This window comes from Enhydra lutris, unplaced genomic scaffold, assembly GCF_002288905.1.
Source record: "Enhydra lutris kenyoni isolate GAN:26980312 unplaced genomic scaffold, ASM228890v2 scaffoldscaffold22, whole genome shotgun sequence".
Lineage (NCBI taxonomy): Eukaryota > Metazoa > Chordata > Mammalia > Carnivora > Mustelidae > Enhydra > Enhydra lutris.
This window is the reverse complement of record NW_019154106.1, coordinates 30411181-30417702: the sequence shown is the minus strand read 5'-3', so window position 1 is coordinate 30417702 and position 6522 is coordinate 30411181.

Below are 6522 nucleotides of genomic sequence, written 5' to 3'. Positions count from 1 at the left end.
CAGTGAAAAGTGGTAAGCAAAGAGGGCAGAGGGAGCACATGGAAGTTTCTAACAGAGATGAGTGTGGGGAGTGGCCAAGGACAAATTCCCAAGGAGAAGAAAGGTACAAAGATGTGGAAATAAGAGAGAACACACGATTTGGGGGCGGGGGGTACTGAGGGAATGTCTAGGATGAGGGGGGTGCAGATCTCTGTGAGCAAAGGGTGAGAAAACAGAGACCACAGGGCTCGCGGACACGAAAGTCCCAAGGGTGTTGGGTTTGCTCTTTACTTTGATGACAAAGGTGGGGGTGGGGCGCTGCTGAAAGATTTTAAGCAAGAACAACATGGTATGATTTTCATTCTCAAAAAGTGATCTTGGCTATGACTTGGATAAAAATAATTGGAGAGGAGGAAGGCTGGGGTTGTAAAATGGCTGGTTAAAAAAACATCAGGATCAGCCGTGTGAGCAACGCCGTGGCTGCAGTAAGAGAGTGTAAGTAAACAACTTCAAAAGACTCAAAGATCCCACAAATGAACCCCTTTTATTCTTCCTAACAACAGTTGGAAATTGGCGCGATGAAAATTGCCCTTTGTCATTGAGTCATTTCCTGAGCGAGGACCTGGAGTGGAGGACACTATTGATGCTTTTACATGCAACCACTACCCTGTGCCTCGCTGCTGGTGAGGACTCCTCCCCGAGAAGCCTCTTAAGTACACAGCTCCAAATCCATATCTAGTTGTGGCGCCTATCAACTTTTGCATGGGAACTGGGCATTATCTAACAGATAATACTACTCCGTGGGTGTCCTGGCTCATAACAAGGATTTACGGCTCAAATCCAGCAGACCACTGTCAAGCCCACTGAGCAGAACTCACATTTCAACCTTGAGAATGTTGTTAGCCAGGTTCGCCTTGCAGAGTGGAGGGAGGGGGAGAAAGGGTAATAAAAAATCAAAATCCACAATGGAATTCAGCCTATCAAAATGACTGCATGAAATAAGAGTCAAGGAAAGGTCTGATAAAGGGTTGGCATTCTGAATTGATTTGGGAAAATCACGTGGATGCCGGAGTGCCTTGAGTTTTAGATGCCAGGACATCCCTACAAGATCCGCTTCCCCAGAAGGAGTTGGTTATATTAAGGAATATAACTTGTGAGTCCGTCTGGTATCCTTCCTGATATTATAACCAAAGGCACAGATTCCAACCTCAAGTTTGTCTTGCCTATTTAGCAAAGATCTCCCCATCAAGGCCAATTTTGAGGATGTACACAAGGGCAGGCCTCTCAGTGACTAAAGAGAAATAGTGACTGCCTAGATCATTCCATTGTTAATCCCTCCATGGTGAAGAGAGAAAAGGACCATAACAATGGCAGAACAATGGTCTATACCAAAAATGCCTTGGAGCCCCAAAAGGCAGCCCTGTCGACAGCTTTCTGAGGAAACCAACCCACACTGTTGCTTCAACAGGCCAGCTGTGCTTTGTATCCTGTGATCTCTGATACCCTAATCTAAAGGAATGAGTAAATGGCTGACCTCTGGCCATTCAGTCTTCCATCAAAAGACACAAAGAAAGTAATTCAGATGGTAGAGTGGCCCTGGAGCCAAAAGAAATATAAAGAGAAGGCAGGAAACAGAAGCCACGAATGAGCAGAGCAGACAAGTAAGCATCTTAGTGTAGAGCACAAGCCTGTGGAGAAGTAGAAAGTTCACAGCAGAAGCAAGAAGCACCAAGAAACAACCAAGTTACCAAGCAAAGAGCAGGAATGGTAGACTGCTGGGCGGCCATGTGGACAAAGACTGGCCTTGCATCTTGAACAGAGACCACCATGAAGCTTGTCTGCCGGGCTTCCCTTGTTGTACCCGAGTTTTCGCGTCCGAGAGACCACCAAGGAGCCAACAGTGATGCAATTGCACGAAGGTTTATTTAACAAGCTTAAGCTTAGGCCCAAGTATACCCGACACAGAGGAGTAGGGACTTGGACCCTGAACCAGATTACAGAGTTTTTAAAGGCAGAGTAGGGGTGGACTCGGCAGTGGGTGAGGACAAAGGGGATTAGGGATGATGTAAGTCTCTAAGGAATTTTGGAAGCAAGGTCTCTAGGACCTTGAGGGGCTAGCTATTGTTGGAAGAAAGGTTATTTATTACCAATAAAAATCTTCTCATGAGACCCTTTAGATGTATATCAGTGGGTCATATGCTTGGGAATGATTGCTGACACTATCTTGGAGGTTTAGAGATAAAGTTTCCTAAAGGAATTATTAAAGTAGACTTACAGGATCCTGGTTGGACCTGTTGGGGTAGGGGGTCGGTCAGGCTAGGATTGTCCTTAGCAAAACCTCAAGGTGAGGGCAGTTGAGTCCCCAGGGGAGAGCCACTCTGTCTGTTTCAAAGGCTTGTCAGTAGGTAAGGAATTTTAATGATTTTCTTCTGCCTCTGTTTCCCATATCACCCTGCACATTCTTACTTCCTTCTTAATCCTCCTAACAAACCTCCATCACTAGAGGTAAATCGAGTATGTTCTATAACTTGTAACCTGAGAAAGCTTAATTTAGTGCACAATACTTAATCCAGTTTTCATGTTAGTTCCCTATAATGGTTTTCCACTGCACTTAAAAAAGAAAAATCCAACTCCTTAGCATGATCTATAAGGCCCTCCACAATTTCATGCCCACCCCTCCCACCCAACCTTATGGCTCTTAATCCAACATTCTAAGCCTCTGCACTATCCAAGTAATCATACACCTTTGCATGCCCAGCACCCAGAACAGAATAGAACAGAGAGTGCCTGGAGGTAGATAGACAGATATATGAATTAGTTCTTCAAAGAACTATTTTTCTTTGTATTTTCTTCTTCTAAGGTATCTGTCTCCCAGCCTATATGGATTTCATTTCCGGAGCAAGAGAACTGTTTTGAAAATTAATTTTTCTAAGAGCACTTGTCATTGAACTGAAATAATATCCTGTGGAATTTCACACTCTTAGATGAGTCTGCCGGGGATGTGGGTGGCTCAGGCTTCCGTGTTAACTAGACTTAGAGCAAACATAAAGAGGTTCGGCCTCCCCTTCCCCAGCAAGCAGCTCCCTCAGTGAGGAAAGGGTCTCTTCGGCAAATAGAACCCCATCCTTGTTCTAAAGCACTCTCTCTTTGTACGTATAAAAATGTACAAGAAAACTCCAAGAAGCTTGCTTTTTTCCCCACCCTCAAAATTACTCTGCTCCTTGATATGTGCACCATAGTCCAGACATTATTCCTGTGACTTTAAAATAGCAAGATGTTATCAGCATTGAAGGCAGCTTAATTAACATGGGAAGCTCCACTACCTCAGACTCACTTGCTTTGCCTCCAATGTCTGGGTCCTGGTTACAGTGTCTGGGTGGTTGGTCCTGACTCAAGAACATTTCCATTATTTCTTCAGCAAATAGTGATAAGAAAATGTGAGAACATTGAGGCTCAAGCCATCACACAGGCAGCAAGTGCTTCCTTGCCTTCATACTCCAGTGTTCTTGAAACTGGTCCTTGTACGGGCCTATTCAGCCAGAGCAGCCCCACCTTGGTTGAACAGCCATTTTGTTGTTTATGCAGTAAAACTTAAACTGACCCTGCCTCTCCTCCCCCCACCCCACCCCGGGGAACTTACTTAAAAGCAAGTCTGGGAAACCAGTCCCAGGTAACAAAGCCCAAATACAAGGGTGGGTCAGGTCAGGTGGAGATAACAGCCGGAATGCAGGGATGGGTCAGGCCAGGTGGGGGTATCAAATCGGTGGGGGCTCATACTGTCTCCCTAGCTACCAAGGAGTATGGGCCCCGCCCCTTGGGTGCCCTTTAGGCTCCAATTCCGACCAAGGTGATAGGCTAGTTCAAATATCTACTATAGGGTAAATTGTAATTCAATTGGTCACTTATGTGTGACCTAGCAGGACTGTGCAGCTTTCTCTGTGTTACAATCTCATTGGTCACCTGTGCATGGCCAGGCCCAACCACATGGCCTTTGCCCTTAAAAACTAGTCTGTAAAGAAGAGAGGGGTCGCCTCTTTGCAAGAGACGGCCCTGGCCGGTCAGTTTGATTCTCAAAGCTTGGCGCGAAATAAAGCTTTGCTTGACCTTCGCTTTGTATCAGTCTCGCTCCTTTGACCATGGACCCAACAGTCCTCAGCACTTGAGCCATGCCCAGCTGATGGTCACAACATTCCTGGCCGAGCTCCTCAAAGTGTGGTCAGCTAACTTCTTGCCATCCCTGGGGCTTATCAAATGCAGACTGCCTTATACACTTCAGGCACACAGAATAAGAACCTCTGTGATCAGGGGCGCCTGGGTGGCTCAGTGGGTTAAGCCGCTGCCTTTGGCTCAGGTCATGATCTCAGGGTCCTGGGATCGAGTCCCGCATCGGGCTCTCTGCTCAGCGGGGAGATTGCTTCCCTTCCTCTCTCTCTGCCTGCCTCTCTGCCTGCTTGTGATCTCTCTCTGTCAAATAAATAAATAAAATCTTAAAAAAAAAAAAAAAAAGAACCTCTGTGATCAGCCTGGGGCTGTGTTTTATCAAGCTCCCCAGTGAAACTTGGAGAATCATACTAAGGAAGCAGCCCTGCTGATCCACAAATTGCTCCAGGAAGGATTGTTTTCAAAATAAAAGTGGGAATTTAAAGGCCCTTAGAAGAGAAAAGCATGGAAGACTGAGAAGACCAACAGGCAAGGAGAGAGAAGAAAGGAAGGAAGAGGGCAAAGTGGTAGAAATGAAAAGAGTGATATAATCTGATCTCATACTTTGGGGGTGCCAACCCTAGAAGATCTGGAAGATTCCCTCCTCTCCTCCATTCCGGTCCAACCAAGTCTGCTGGGTTACTTATGGAGAGTATGCCTTTGGGAAATTTCCTCTAAAATACAGCTGCTGGTGGTGGCACTTAGAGTCTGACTGCCCAGCTGCCTCAGTTGGTCTGACAGAGGTGACACCTTGAGAATCCACACCTGGCCAAACTCCCAGTATTCTTTCCCAGGTTCAAAACTTCTAGGACCAGAAAGCCAGGACCTAATGGATCTAGTGGTTGACTGAACCTTGTATCTACCCTTAAACCAGGACAGGAATACAAGCAGACAAGGAGCGATAGCATATCCAATTCAGAATCACCATTGTACTTGCCATATAAATAGAATTTCTTGTCTTCTTTCTTTCTCCCTCCCCCGACCCAGTCGCACCATGGGCGTAAGCATTTCCTCTCCCCTCATATATTTCTATTTGCACATATGGTACAGGGTGACAGCCCACTGATAGTAGTTTAATATTACAGACTCACAGAACGAGAAAATACTGTAGCTGACAGCAGGCACCCACCATACAACCTTGTTACACAGTCCGACCATCTACTTTCATCAGCACTTACCTGAGTGGTGGTCCTTATTGATCTTCTTTGCAGCTGCTTATGGCCAAGCAGCCCTGAGCCATGCCATTTATGCAGAATTTTAGTTTACTGCATTGAGAACAAACAAAACTGCTGCTCTTTCTGCTTACCTAGACTTAGGAGGCTTTGAGATGTGTTCAGAAGCAAGAGGGAATTGGAGCCATTGGTTTAATAAAAACAACTGAGGATCACCAATGGGTCCAAATTCCATTCAACTGAGGACATTTGCATCTGATTTGTGATGACCTAGAATAACACAGATCTGTGGGTTTTGATTGCTCTCTTCCAAATGATGCCAGAAAAAGCAAAAACAAAAACAGAAACAACGGCTGCTGCCTTGGTGAACCACAAATCTCAATGACACTCCGCACACCTGGGCTATTGTTAAAGATTAGCTCATAAACGTAGCAATAGCCACTAGCCGCAATTTCTAAGTGATTCTCTTGTAAAGAGAACAAATTTATCTTTCCCTTTTTGTTGTTTTTTGCTTTGCTTCCTTAACCCACACACACATACACAAAAATTAGTTATTGTGAACAATCAAGAAAGAAATGGAAATTCAGGGTTATTGCTCTAATAAGACTACCTTTGCATTTTGAATCATTACTGATGTGTCCTGTTTTGCAGAACTGACATAAGTACCCAGATAAATGTTTCTTATTTATCAAACACTCTCAGTAAATCTCACCATGTCTGTCAAACTTTCGGGCGTGTTACTTTTAGTCAGCAGGCTTAGAAACATGCAGCTTCACCCCAACACGTAATCAGGCAACAAAAGCTAGAGATGGGGCAGAAACATTCAGAAAAGTCCTCCTGAGGACAATCGCAGATCCTGGCACTCTGTTGATTGATATCTGGCTCACCTTAAGGGTGTTTGTGAACCAGTAGGAAATAAATTTCTGGAGAAGGCCACGGACTTGAAGACGTTTGTTTGAGTACTTAATAATAAATGGTTTCCAGTTGATAGGAAAATATTGAAATGTGACTTATATATATGAAACTGATTCAAATTTGATAAACATGTCCCCAAAGGAAATTGCTGGGTTTATTAAAAGCCTAGGGAGGCTAAACAGAATTGCAGTTGTCTTACCCTATAGTCCTTGCTGAGGTGGAGAAAGCGCTCCCCAGTCCACCTTGTAACCAAGCA